Source organism: Saccopteryx bilineata, chromosome 3 (genome assembly GCF_036850765.1).
Source record: "Saccopteryx bilineata isolate mSacBil1 chromosome 3, mSacBil1_pri_phased_curated, whole genome shotgun sequence".
NCBI classification, from domain to species: Eukaryota; Metazoa; Chordata; class Mammalia; order Chiroptera; family Emballonuridae; genus Saccopteryx; species Saccopteryx bilineata.
In genome coordinates, this window is record NC_089492.1 from 236750309 (window position 1) to 236764919 (window position 14611).

The 14611-nt window shown below is 41.1% G+C and overlaps 1 protein-coding gene and 1 pseudogene across 3 annotated transcripts in view; both read left to right on the forward strand.

Annotated features, from left to right (window-relative positions):
* JAK1 (Janus kinase 1) overlaps nt 1-14611 on the forward strand; it is a 158553-nt gene that overhangs the window by 76694 nt on the left and 67248 nt on the right. Inside the window, exon 2 of one of the 3 annotated variants that reach the window (XM_066268973.1) lies at nt 13574-13649. The exons of the other annotated variants lie outside the window; for them this stretch is intronic. The gene's annotated coding sequence lies outside the window, so the exon portion shown is untranslated. The remainder of the gene's footprint in view (nt 1-13573; nt 13650-14611) is intronic. 3 annotated transcript variants of the gene reach the window in all.
* On the forward strand, nt 1621-8738 carry LOC136330011 (heat shock protein 105 kDa pseudogene; annotated as a pseudogene).

The following is a 14611-nucleotide window of genomic DNA, read 5'->3' on the forward strand; positions in this document are numbered from 1 at the left end:
GCCTGACCCCAGCCTGCTTCCTCAGTCTTGTTTTCTGCTTTTCTTTATGACTGTGCTTAAATCTTCTGCTTACTGTCCCCGAGGCAGGCTTGGTGATTTTCTGCCTGATGCCTTTGATCACATCTTTTATCTTCACCTAGAATGGAGTTCACCTCTCCTCTTTACCTGTTTAGATCTCTGATTTATAGGATCATTCTGTACTAGAATGATCTCTCTTCTGATGTCATAGCACTTAATATTTCTATCACTCATTAGCAAGTAATTACATTTTGCTTTGTCACATCTTTTTTTTGAGGGGGGGGGAGAGAGAGAGAGAGAGAGAGAGAGAGAGAAGAGAGAGACAGGAAGGGATAGAGATGAGAAGCATCAATTTATAGTAGCAGCACCTTAGTGCACCTTAGTTGTTCTTGATTGCTTTCTCATACGTGCCTTGACCAGGGCGCTCCAGCTGTGCCAGTGACCTGTTACTCAAGCCAGCGACCTTGGTGTTTCAAACCTGGGTCCTCAGCGTCCCAGGTCTGTGCTCTGTGTACTGCGCCACCACCTGGTCAGGCTGCTTTGTCACATCACTTCATTACTTTGGGTCATTAGTATGTCATGAACTGTTTTAAAGCTATAGCAGGTAGGGTAAATGTGTTGATATGATGGTTTAAATAGTGAGCTAGGAATTGGCTTTTCTGAACCTGGGCCCCAGCTCTACCCTCCTGTGTAGCCTAGGGGAATTACTTCCCCACCCTGATTAGAGTAATAAGACACAGTTGTAGACTACTTGGAAAATCTTAAAAAGCATGCAAAATGACGTAATCACTAATACCACAAGCACCTACGAGAATCCTGTTAACACAGGTAATTTTCTTACAGTAGTCTCCTCAGCCTGCATCATTTTTCTCTCTCTAGGATTATTTGCATGTATCTATGCAACATGAGATCATCCTCTATGTGCTATTTCATAACCTACTTTCTTTATTAATATATTTTGGGGTTGCTGAAGCAAAACGAGGATTTTTAAGTCCAAATTGATATGTGGACCACATTGTTCTCAAAAGATTGCACCAAAATACTGAATAGTGATTATCTCCTGGGAGTAGGGAGAACTTTTGCTTTTCAGTGATACTTTTCTATATTCTTGAATGCATATTGTTATTATCGTGAGTCTAAGTAACTTTTCTAGTGTGAAGATCATGGTAATTCTTACTGCTACCTAGTCCAGGCTTTTATCTACATTTAAAAAGAACCACCATCTTTATTGATTGGATTAAAATGGCATTCTGTTACTTCGTTGGTAAAAAGTTGACCTTTTCACCATGATCATTTGTCTTTTTCTTCTTAAATTATTTCCATTTTCTTTGCCTCCAGATGACTTGGATTTGAGTCCCAGTTAATAAATTACATGTGATCTTTAACTAGTCACTTAATATTTCTAGGCCTTAGTTTACTTATGAATTAAAAATAAGAGGAATGATACTTAAAATTACTGAGGATTAATAGAGATTGTGTTTTGAAAGTGCTTTGTAAGCTGTAAAAAGTATACACAGAGGGTTCTCAGGTTATGGCAGTCTCAACGTATGACGTTTCGAGTTTACGACCCTCACTCCCATAAAAACTTAAAAAAATTGAGACATGAGTGTTTCAGCTTACGCTGTTAGCCATTGTACTTATGGACTACATGGGCGAACTGGTTTGGTGCACACAGTGGGAGAATATGCGGTAACGTGGCACACGAGTGCGGGAGTCGGCGTCCCCAGCACGCTTACCCACGCTGTTTTGGACTGTTAAAAGTGCAAGTTGCTTTTTTCTGTTTGTGTTGCTTTGTCGTTTTTTCTTTTACTACAGTACAGTGTATAGTACAGTATATTTATGTCCTTTTCCTTTTTCTGTGGCTTAGCTGTATTTTTATGTTCTAGATTATGATTTTAGGCTGTGTGTTAGGATATGTAAGTGACTTAGGCTAGGTTGTGTTTCAGTTTACACCAAAATTCGGCTTATGTCACTGTCGTAGGAATGGAACTGTGTCATAACCCAAGGGCTTCCTGTAATTGTATTTACTGATTTTTTTTTATTGATTCTGTATTGATTTTGATTAGTTAATGGCTATGATGGTTAAACCAACTTTGCTTTTTTGCATCCATTTGGAGAAAGGCTGAAAAGGCAAGGTTTCTTTATTAATATTTATTTTGGTGCAGTGTGGGATCTGAGAGATTTGGCATCAAGGCCTGGTTTGTGCTGCTTTTCTACTACTTATTAACTGTGTGTACAGGTTTAGTGCACTGTACAAATGCAGTTCTTAAGTTCAAGCCTAGAAATGTTCAGGGACTACCTGGCTGACACACATCAGAGAATTCTGTGAATTGACGAAACATTTCATGCAAGTTCATGGAGACTGTTTAAATGGATAATAGTAGGGAGCTTGTTTCTGCAAATTTCACTGACTGGGTCACCCACCCCCATTCTACCCCTCACATTTTTTGTGGAATGAAAATTGGTCAGAAGTGTGATTCTAAGGCCTGAGAAGGTCTGATATGGCTTTCTGAATCATCAAAGGCAGATAAACTTCCACTCAACATGATTTTTGTGGATTCTGTTATATTTAAATCCCTGGGAACATGGGCAGTGCTGTCAGCTATCCAGAGCACTGAGTTCCGGATACTAGGAAAGCAGCGCAGAGTCATCAGCTCTACTGAGTATAGATGGCCTCCTGCCTCCTGCTTCTGACTCTGTTCCCTTGCATCCAAGGACAAGATGTTACAAAAATAATTCAGAGGGACTCCCAAGGGTAGTCCTGAGACCGCAGTCGTCCCTTAGACTGTGCCCATGGAGGAGGATGAGTCACCAGCAGCACGTTGGTCCCCCGCCCCATTTCCCATGCTGTGTGTGAGTAAAGGCCCCAGCCAGGCTCTTCAGTCTTGAGGGGAAAAGGCGCTGGGAAAGTTTCCTCTGACTCACTCACAGTGTAATTCGTAGAAGAAAACTTAGCTTCTCTCTCTCTCTCTCTCTCTCTCTTTTTTTTTTAAAGAAAGATGTTTCTTCTTCATGTGTAAGAGTGTGTGTGTGTATAGTAAGGTGGGGTTCGAGTATGGAGTCCACAAATGAATATTCGAATTAGCTTTTACTGGTAGCAAGGGGACTATTTGCTCAGTTAACTTTAATTGTCCTGGGACATTCACACTTCAGGGAAGGGGGGAGCGGGGATATCAGTGTACCGTGCCTATATATCCATCAAGGACTAGTTGATTCATTTAAAATACTTAAAACAAGGGATATTATTTTTCCTAATTCAATTGCAAGTGTCCCTAAGCCTTTCCCAACCATCGCCTTGTGTCTGAGAAGCCCCCACCTTCCTATAGCACACACTCATGTACAAGGGAGATTTTCTTGTTTCTGAAGAATTCATGTGAGTCTGAGGGTTCTCCTTGAGGCTTGTCTCCTCAAAGGAAAGTCCAGACCCCTTGGGTGTGGACATTTGTGTTCCACTGTAAGCTGGCCTCAACCTTTTCTCTTTCCTCATTTCTGTTCTACACAAACCTTCTACTCAGTCTCCAAAGGATTACATACTACCTCTTTCCCTTTTTGCTGTATTTCATGTTTCTATGATTGGGCTTGTTTCTGTTGATTGGCTGCTTTTCTCACCCTGTTTATATCTTCCCCAGTTCAAATCCCACCTTCTCCATAATGGTCATACTATTATATGCCTACTCTGGGCCAGGTGTTCTACTAGACATATATATATTTCTCTCAGAGTTTAAAACGTGCTATAAAATAATTACTATTATTCTTATTTGTAATTGAGAAAACACACACAGAAAATTAAAAGTGACTGAATGTAGCTACTGAGTGGCAGGGCCAGTGTTTGGGCTCAGGTCTCCTTGATCTTAACATTGAACTCCACCAAACTGGTCTTCCTTGAAGTCTTCTGGGTTGGTTTAGGTACGCCAGCCCCACCTCACACTTTCTCTGAATATGCTTTTTGCCTTGGCTGGATGTGTGTTGTGTTTGCAGTCAGTCGTGTATTATTACCTTGCCACATTCTTGGGTTGCTCTTTGATGACATACCTTTTCTTGTGTTCTTTTGTTCCTACCAAGCTGTGCTTCACAAGCTTTTCATGATGAATTTTGGCTTGTTTATTTTACTTAATGAATGATGTCCAGAACAAGTGAGTTATTTCTCCTAGTTGTTATTATGTTTATTTTTCTGTTTAGTCCATTTAGTCATTAACACCCTACCATAATATTTAACTCAACAGTAGTCTTAGCAAATTATCCTCCTTTCCTCTATTTTTTCATTTATGTTTCCTTGAAAAGAGAAACAAACCATCATGGCTGGAGTCTCTGCTGTGTCTCCCCCCCCCCCCCCCGTCCCTATAAATAACCAACAAGAGAATTAAATGGGATGAATGAAGACCAGACATTGCCACTAAATAGTTTGGTCCAATGAGTTGCCATTTTAGCTAAATTCAAGTGCTGTCTGTTAGACAAGGGCTATTTGATAAAAGAATTGTGGTTGTAGTCATGCTCTGAACCTGCTTGGGACCTCACTTCAAGGGTACAATAGAGTGTCTCATTGCAGTTCTGTCTTATGTGCAGAGTATAAAATGAGTGTTTATTTTGGGAAAGGGTAGTCGTGTCTGATCATCCTTTTCAGTTCATTGCTATATATTAATAAAAATAATTATAGTTGCTACAAAAGACTCCTATCTAATTCATGTCATCTATCTAAACCTGTAAGACTTGGAAAGCTCCCCCCTCCACAGAAACTCCCGTTGATGGTCATACATTGAACATTTTTCTGTGTTCATAATGGTTATTTCTGTGAAATATTTTGAAAATTTTGCGCAGTTGCAGAGTAAACAGAATGAATTTGGATTCTTTAGGTTCCTGCAGAGCATCACTAGGGAATGTGATCACAAAGTTGGAGACTGGGGACTGTGAGACTAAATCATGGGTAAGAATAGTGGTTATTGGCAGAATTTTATTTTTATTTATTTATTTTTAATTAGGTATAACTTTTTGTGTATGTGACAGAGACAGAGAAAGGGACAGATAGGGACAGACAGGAAGGGAGAGGGATAAGAAGCATCAGTTCTTCATTGAGGCACCTTAGTCTCTTTAGTTGTTCATTGATTGCTTTCTCATATGTGCCTTGACTAGGGGGCTACAGCAGAGTGAGTGACCCCTTGTTCAAGCCAGCAACCATGGGGTCATGTCTGGGATCCCACACTCAAGCCAGCGACCTTGTGCTCAAGCTGGCTTGAGTGTGGGATGTGCCTGTGCTTAAGCCAATGACCTTGGGGTCTCGAACCTGGATCCTTTCCTTTGTGTCCCAGTCCAATGCTCTCTCCACTGCACCACCACCTGGTCAGGCTATTGGCAGAATTTCAGACTGTGGATTGTGGTCAGAAAGATTTGAAAAGCTCTCGTAAAGCATGGTGATTAACACAGGTTCTTAGGATATCACGTAGTGATACACAGCCCTTAGTGGATTCTCAGCTGATGCTACAGACAGCTGGGACAGAGCGGGGAGGAGAGTGAGAGGTGATGTCCCAGTGCTCGGCAGGAGCGGTGATCTGGTGATCAGCCTGCTGCCTTGGTGAAGACCAAGTGCATTACTCTCTGAAGAGCTCTGCCTGCAGTTTAAGATTAGAGACCAAGTGGCACGTGGAGGGGCTGGTGGAGGGACCGGTGAGTAAATGCCGCAGATTCTGTTAAGTTCTGATCAGTGTGATACATAAGGCTGAGGAGTTGAGACCTCCCCTTTATGGTCAGTAAACGAGAAGCGAGGAGCGGTTACGGCTCCCGGCAGTCACTGGGATGGCCCGTGGAGACCCAGTACTTTGTGCCTCTGGACAAGCCCTCTGCAAACTGCCATTGTCCCCAGGAAGCCAGGGCGCCTGAGTGACAGAGGAGTGGTAGGACCCCACAGAAGCCGGGCACAGTGGCTAGAGGACGTGGACTCAGGCCCTGTGTGGAGGTACACCGCGAGCCAGTCATGTTGGTGGAGGGTGCCTCCCAGATGTAGCAGCTACATGTGGGAGTGGCAGGTGCCTTCCAGAGCTGATACATTGCGGTGGCCTGGGCTAGGGTCATTGAGACCATCGCCAATGAGTTCGGTGACCAGTACACTCCATCAGTCATATCATTTGGATCAAAAAACAGAACAATTGGAGTTGAAGCCAAAAATCAGTAAATCACTCATGCAAACAAAATGGTGTCTAACTTTAAGGTTTCATGGCTGAGCAGTCAATGACCCCCTTCATTCAAAAAGAGAAGGAAAACTTGTTATGATTTGTTTCCGATGAAAGATAGTGGAGTTGGAATATAATGTACATGGATGAAGAGCATCTGTTTAGTGTGGAACAGATAACAGCCATGCTGTTGACTAAGTAAAAAGAAACTGCCGAAAGCAACCTCAAGACACCAGTAACAGACTGTGTTATTTCAGTCCCCTCTTTCTTCACAGATGCTGAGAGGAGTCCTGTATTAGATGCTGCACAGATTGTTAACCTAAACTGCTTAAGACTCATGAATGACATGACAGCTCTTGCTTTTAATTACGGAATTTTTGTTTATTTTTATAGATTTTATTTATCCATTTTTAGAGAAAGAGAGAAGGGGTGAGGAGCAGGAAGCATCAACTCCCATATGTGCCTTGACCAGGCAAGCCCAGGGTTTCGAACCAGTAACCTCAGCATTCCAGGTTGACACTTTATCCACTGTGCCACCACAGTCAGGATAATTACGAATTTATAAGCAGGATCTCCCAGGCCTGGATGAGAAACCTCGGGTAGTGGTTTTTCTTTATACGAGGCACTCAGCTTTAAAGCTGTCTGCCTGTGCTTTTAACAAGGGAAAATTGGAGGTACCAGCAACAGCCTTTGATCCTTCCTTAGCAGGAAAGTGTTATGAAAAGTTAGTAGGACATTTTTGTGCAGAATTTAAATCTTAAGTACAAGTTGGGTGCAAAATCCAGAATTAGAGCCCTTCTTCATCTGTATCAAGAATGTGAGAAATTGGAAAAAGCTAATGTGCCCCAACAGTATGGACCTCCCACTGAGCATTGAGTGCTTTATGAATGACCAGGATGTGTCAGGAAAGATGAACAGGGCACAATTTGAAGATCTCTGTACTAAACTTCTGCAAAAGATAGAAGTTATCCTTTGTTTTGTTTACTGATGGAACAAACTCAGCTCAAAGTAGATGTGAGTGCTGTTGAGATAGTTGGAGGTGCTACATGAATTCCAGCTGTGAAAGAAAAATATTGCCAAATTCTTTGGAAAAGATGTGAGCACAACACTCAGTGCAGACGAAGCAGTGGCCAGAGGCCATGCATTGCAGCCTACAGTCCTGGCTCCAGCATTTAAAATCAGAGTTTTCAGTCATGGATGGAGTTCCTTTTCCAGTAAGTATCTCTGGTCTGGAGCCACAATTCAGAAAACACTGAAGGTGTTCACGAGGTGTTCAGTCAGAACCACACTGCTCTCTTCTCCAAAGTTCTCATCTTAAGAAGCGGGCCTTTTGAACTTGAAGCTTTCTGTTCTGATCCTCAAGAAGTTCCATGACTAGAAGCAGAAATAGGCCGCTTTGTAGCTCAAATGTTTCTGTGCAGAAAGATGGGGAAAAATCAAGAGTGAAAGTGGAAGTATGAGTCAATACCCATGATGTTTTCACCATCTCTGCAGTGTCTATGGTAGAGAGTGTCCCGGCCGACGGCAGTGAGCTGCCTCTGTTGAGGCGTACAATGAAGTGTCAGAGCCAGAGACCTCCAGAAAACCCAGCTACGGAGGAAAATGTCCAGCAAGACAGCAGTGAAGCTGGAAGACAGCCCCAGGTACAAATAGATGTTCAACAGACCTCACAGTCTCCCCTATCACCTGACCTTACCTCAGAAGAGAACAAAACCTCAGATGCTGACAGCGCAAATGAAAAGAAAGTTGACCAGCCTCCAGAAGCTAAAAAACCCAAAATCAAGGTAGCTGCCTTTTGAGGCCAACATAGTCTGATAGAGACCTCCTCAAGATATACTTTGAAACAGAGGATAAGATGATCATGCAAGATACATTAGAGAAGGAAAGAAGTGATGCTAAAAATGCAGTGGAGGAATATGTATATGAGTTCTGGGACAAACTGTGTGGATTATATGAAAAATTCATTGGCGAGCAACACCATCAGAACTTTTTTGAGACTGCTCACAGAGACAGAGGGCTGGCTCTATGAAGAAGGAGAGGACCAAGGGAAACAAGCCTATGTGGACAAGTTGGAAGAATTACTCCAATTAAAATTCGATTTCAAGAAGCCGAGGAATGGCCGAAAACATTCAAAGAACTAGGACAGAGGCTGGCTGTGCCAAGATAGTAGCCAACTTCAGAAACAAAGATGAGAAATATAACCATATTGATGAGTCTGAAATGAAAAAGACTGAGAAGTCTGTGAATGAAGTGATGGAGTGGATGAATAATGTCACGAATGCTCAGGCTACAAAGAGTCTTGATCAGGATCCAGTTATACGTGTTCAGGAAATTAAAGCAAAAATAAAGGAGTTGAATAACACCTGTGAACCTGTCTGAACACAACCCAAGCTGAAAATTGAATTGCCCAAACTTAAAAGAACTCCAAATTTCCTAAACACTGATAAAATGGAAGATGATTTAGATCAAGGGAAAAGTGAGTTTGGTGCTGAACCTCCACATCAGAATGGTGAATGTTACCCTAACAAGAAGAGCTTCATTAATGTGGACTTGGACTAGATAACATTAAATTGGCTTCGTCTTTCGATTCATAAAATATTTTTGCCATATTATGTAACTACATAATATATTGAGACTATATTTCCTTTTTTTTTTTTTTTTTTTTTTCTTTTCATTTTTCTGAAGCTGGAAACAGGGAGAGACAGTCAGACAGACTCCCGCATGCGTCCGACCTGGATCCACCCGGCACGCCCACCGGGGCGACGCTCTGCCCACCAGGGGGCGATGCTCTGCCCATCCTGGGCGTCGCCATGTTGCGACCAGAGCCACTGTAGCGCCTGGGGCAGAGGCCACAGAGCCATCCCCAGCGCCCGGGCCATCTTTGCTCCAACGGAGCCTTGGCTGCGGGAGGGGAAGAGAGAGACAGAGAGGAAAGCGCGGCGGAGGGGTGGAGAAGCAAATGGGCGCTTCTCCTGTGTGCCCTGGCCGGGAATCGAACCCGGGTCCTCCGCACGCTAGGCCGACGCTCTACTGCTGAGCCAACCCGGCCAGGGCTATATTTCCTTTTTTAAGGCAATTTAGAACTGTTGTATATTTTATGGGAAAAGAAAAAGCTTAATCTATGGGACATAGCAGAAGCAGTCTTGAGAGGGAAGTTCATAGCATTACAGGCATGCCTTAAGAAGGAAGAAAAAGCTAAAATAAACAACCTAACCCTTTATCTAAAAGAACTAGAAAAAGAACAGCAGATAAAGCCCAGAGGAGGTAAAGGAAGGAAATAATAAAGATTAGAGTGAAAATAAATGACACAGAGACTAAAATAAACAATATAAAAGATTAATAAATCTAAGAGCTGGTTCTTTGAAAAGGTATGTAAGATTGACAAACCTTTAACCAGACTCATTAAGAAAAAAAGAAAGAGGACCTAATAAATAAAATTAGAAATGAAAGTGGAGAAGTAACAACTGCCACCAGTACAAAGGATTGTAAGAAAATACTATGAAGAACTATATGCGAAAAAATTGGACAACCTAGGTGAAATAGATAAATTCTGAGAAATATACAATCTTCTAAAACTCAATCTGGAAGAATTAGGAAACCTAAACAAACCGATTAAGACAAATGAAATGGATAGTTACCAAAAAAACTCACAGTAAACAAAAGTCCTGGACTGGATGGCTTCACAGGTAAATTTTATGAAACATTCAAAGAACTAGCACCTATCCTTCTCAAGGTATTCCAAAAAATTTAAGAGGAGGGAAGACTTCTAAGCTCATTTTATGAGGCAAGCATTATCCTCATTCCAAAATCAGGTAAAGACACTACAAAGAAAACTATAGGCCAGTATTCCTGATGAACAAAGATGCTAACATTCTCAACAAAATATTAGCAAACCAGATCCAGTAATACATTAAAAAGATTATGCATCATGATCAAGTGGGATTTATTCTTGGGAGGCAAGGCTGGTACAATATTTGCAAATCAAAAAATGTGATTCATCACAAACAAAATGAAGGATAAAATTCATATGATTATATCAATAGATGCAGAAAAAGCATTTGATAAAATCCAGCACCCATTTGTGATCAAAACTCTCAGCAAAGTGGTAATACTGGGAACATACTGCAACATAATAAACATCATCTATGACAAACCAACAGCCAACTTCATACTCAGTGGGCAAAAATTAAAAGCAATCCCCCTAAGATCAAGAACAAGGCAGGGGTGCCCCCTTTTACTCCTCTTATTCAACATAGTTCTGGAAGTCCTAGCCATAGCAGTCAGACAAGAAGAAGAAATAAAAGGCATCCAAATTGGAAAAGAAGTAAAACTGTCATTATTTGCTCATAACATGAAACTGTACATAGAAAACCCTAAAGTCTCAGTCAAAAATCTACTAGACCTGATTAATGAATTTAGCAAGGTGGCAGAATATAAAATTAATATTCAGAATTCAGTGGCATTTTTATACACCAACAATGATCTGTTTGAAAGAGAAATTAAGGAAACAATCCCCTTCACTATTGCAACAAAATAAAGTACCTAGGAATAAATTTAACCAAGGAGGTAAAAGACTTATACTCAGAAAATTATAAGACATTGAAAAAAGAAATCAAGGAAGATACAAACCAGTGGAAGCATATACCATGTTCATGGATAGGAAGAATTAACATTATTAATATGTCTATATTACCTAAACCAATCTACAGATTCAATGCAATTCTTAGTAAAATACCAATGGCATACTTCACAGATCTAGAACAAATATTCCAAAAATTTATACAGAACCAAAAAGAACCCAAATAGCCTCTGCAATCTTGAAAATGAAGAATAGAGTGGCAGGTATCACACTTCCTGATATCGAGTTGTACTACAGGGCCATTATATAAAAACAGCTTGGCATTGGCATAAGAACAGGCATACAGATCAATGGAACAGAACAGAGAACCCAGAAATAAACTCACACCTTTATGGTCAATTTTTATTTGACAGAGGAGGCAAGAGTATACAATGGAGTAAAGACAATCTGTTTAATAAATGGTGTTGGGAAAATTGGACAGGTACATGCAAAAAAAAATGACACTAGATCACCAACTTAAACACCATTCACAAAAACAAACTTAAAACGGATAAAAGACTTAAATGTAAGTCGCAAAACCATAAAAATCTTGGAAGAAAACATAGGCAGTAAACTCTCAAATATCTCTCATAGCAATCTTTTTGCCTCTATCTCCACAGGCAGGTGAAATAAAGGACAAAATAAACAAATGGGACTATATCAGACTAAAAAGCTTTTCCACAGCAAAAGACACCATTAACAAAATAAAAAGACAACCCACACAATGGGAGAACATATTCACCTATATGTCTGATAAGGGATTGATGATCAAAATTTATAAAGAACTTCTAAAACTCAACATCACGAAGATAAACAATCCAATTAAGAAATGGGCAAAGGAACTGAATAGACACTTCTCCAAAGAGGACATACAAATGGCCAATAGACATGTGAAAAAATATTAAGCGTTACTAATCATTAGAGAAATGCAAATTAAAACCACAATGAGATACCACCTCACACCTGTCAGAATGGCTTTCATTAACAAATCAACACACAACAAGTGCTGGCAAGGGTGTGGAGAAAAGGGAACCCTCTTGCACTGCTGGTGGGAATGCAAACTTGTGAACAGTATGGTGTTTCCTCAAAAAATTAAAAATGGAACTGCCTTTTGACTCAGTTATCCCACTTTTAGGAATATATACTAAGAATCCCAAAACACTAATTCAAAAGAAGAAATGCACCCCCATTTTTATTGCAGCATTGTATACAATAGCCAATATCTGGAAACAGCCCAAGTGTCCATCAATGGACAAGTGGATAAAAATAACTGTGGTACACATACACAATGGAATACTATGTGGCCATGAAAAAGAAGGAAATCTTACCTTTTGTGACAACATGGATGGACCTGGAGATTATTATGCTAAGTGAAATAAACTAGGCAGAGAAAGACAAATATCCTATGATCTCACATATATGTGGAATCTAATGAACATGGTGGACTAAGGAACGGAATAGAGGCAGAGATGGGGTCATGGGGAGCAGAGGGACAGCTGTCAGAGGGGAGGGGAATGAGGGGATGGGATCAGAGAAGGTGAAGGGATTAGTGAAATTATCTATACATAACACAGAGATACAGATAACAGGACAGCAAGTCCCAGAGGGAAAGAGGGGTGGGAGTTGGGGAGGGGGCAAAGGAGGTGTAATGGGGGCATGTTGAGGGGTGAGGGAGTTATATTGAGTGGGACACTTGAATCCATGTTAACAATAAAAAATAAAAACTTATTTTTAAGAAAAGAAAGAAGAATTAAAAAAAAAAGATTAGAGACCTTGTCGGCAGTCTATTTCAAAGCTAAACATAAAAACTGATTAGTTTCTTAGTTGAGGAGAGGTGTAGAGACCCATGTAGGAAAACATTCTCTTGAGATTTCCTTTTCTCCCCCAGCTTCACTTACGTTTTGAGTCAGTAGCAGAGTGCCTTTGGGGTATCAGAGTGTGCCATTTGGGGGATTGTACAGCATCTGAATCCCTTTCGTTTCTAGAATAGTCTTCCACCGTTGCTATGGAAGCTGGCAGAGGGGCAGACTCATGATTTTCCCCCAGGACTTTGAATCTAGAGAGAATGGCACAGATACATAGGGATGGCCCGAGATCATTCCTAGAAGCTGCAGACTCAGAAGTCCAGTTGTGGAGATGGCTGGTGACCAGTGGTGACCATGCTAGAATGGTGTCCTTATCAGACCGTTTCTGTGTTCTTGTATCTTTTTCTTTATCCTAAGGTAAGCAGAGCTGGTTTCTATTTTTTGCCCCCAAGAAGCCCAAGTGGTTAAAGAATTACAGGAAACATGTTTGTTGGGTTTCTGCCCCAAAAGAGCTTAGTGCAGGACAGAGAGCGGCAATGGGTGAACATGCAGTAGACACACAAGTACATTAGTAAAAGTCATCAAAGGGTGGAGGGATTCAGGGTTGTCTCCTGGTATTCCTTTGAATTCAGGTACCTTCAAGCTTTGTCGTACGGCATATCAGCAGGAGGTTCTATGTCTTTGCATCATGACATTTTGGAAATATAGGTTAATGAAAAATTAGTGTTAGAGTGCAGCATAATACAGTTTCAGGCATTTGTAGGATAGGGTTTGTTTTTATTTTTAATTATTTTTTTAATCAAGAGTTTATTAAAGCCTTGAGTATACTCACAGAAACTGATTTCCTAATGAACTGTGGAGCTTTCTGTGTGTGAGCCAGTCAAAAACTTACTTTAGAAAAAGAGACTTTGAGAAATCTTGAATCTTCACAACAGCCCTGTAAAATAGATACTTTTTATCCCATTTTACAGAAGAAACAGAAAACTCAGAAGGGTTGAAAAGTTTGCCAAAGGTCACACAGACATAGAAGCTGGGATCTGAACCAAGGTTAGTGACCCCAGGCTTCTAACTGCTTCTGTTCTGTAAGAAACTTGAGAGGTACTATAAGTACCCCACCCCCCTTTTTTTTAAATAGTACAGAGCATTTGAGTTCAGTGAGTTTTAGATGCTTGCTCAAAACCAGGCATGTCCTGGCAGAGCTGGGCTGGCCCTGGGGCCTCTTTCTGATGGGTGTTTTCTCTTACTGCCTGCAGGGGGAAACTGAGGCACAGACACTGCATTCCATCAGCCCCTTCCTCACCTTTACACAGTGCCTCCTTCCTGCACGATCCCTCCTGGTCTGCGTCGCCCTGCACATCCGTCCTCATTGCTTTTCTTCCTCCAGAACAGTTGCACCCTTCCTTTCTATTTATTAAAAGCTCTCTCCCTCCAAGCTGGAAACAGATTCTACTCTCCCTGATCACTTCACAGCCCTTTCTTGACTCCTGTAGTTTTTATTGCCTGTCTCTCAGCATCCCTTCCTCATCTGCTTCCTGGACATCCCCCCATATATTTTAATCTGCAGCTGTTAATAGACTTTAAGGTTCTGGTGGACTCCAATTTAACTGTGGGACTTCTGTAGATCCCTTCAAAGCCCCATCCTTGCTAAGGAGCTATGGCATACTGAAAGGGCAGTGAAACTGGAGGCTGAGAAATGTGTTTGAGCCTCGTCTTGCCACTCACTAGCCGCTTGACCGTGGGAAAGTCAGAAGCTGTATCTTCTCATCTGTGAAAAGGGCTGTGAGACTCAAAATGTGGTTATAGATGTGAAAACCTTTTTAAGCTCCAAAGTACCATATTTCCCCATGTATAAGACGCACATTTCCCCCCAAAATTTGGGGTCTAAAAACTGGTGTGTCTTACAGTGATTGTAGATTTTTTTTACTTGCCTTTCCCGCTTTTTTTGCGCTTGTCTTTTTTCAAATTTCAGGCCCCCAAATTAAGGAGTGTCATATACATGGGAGCGTCTT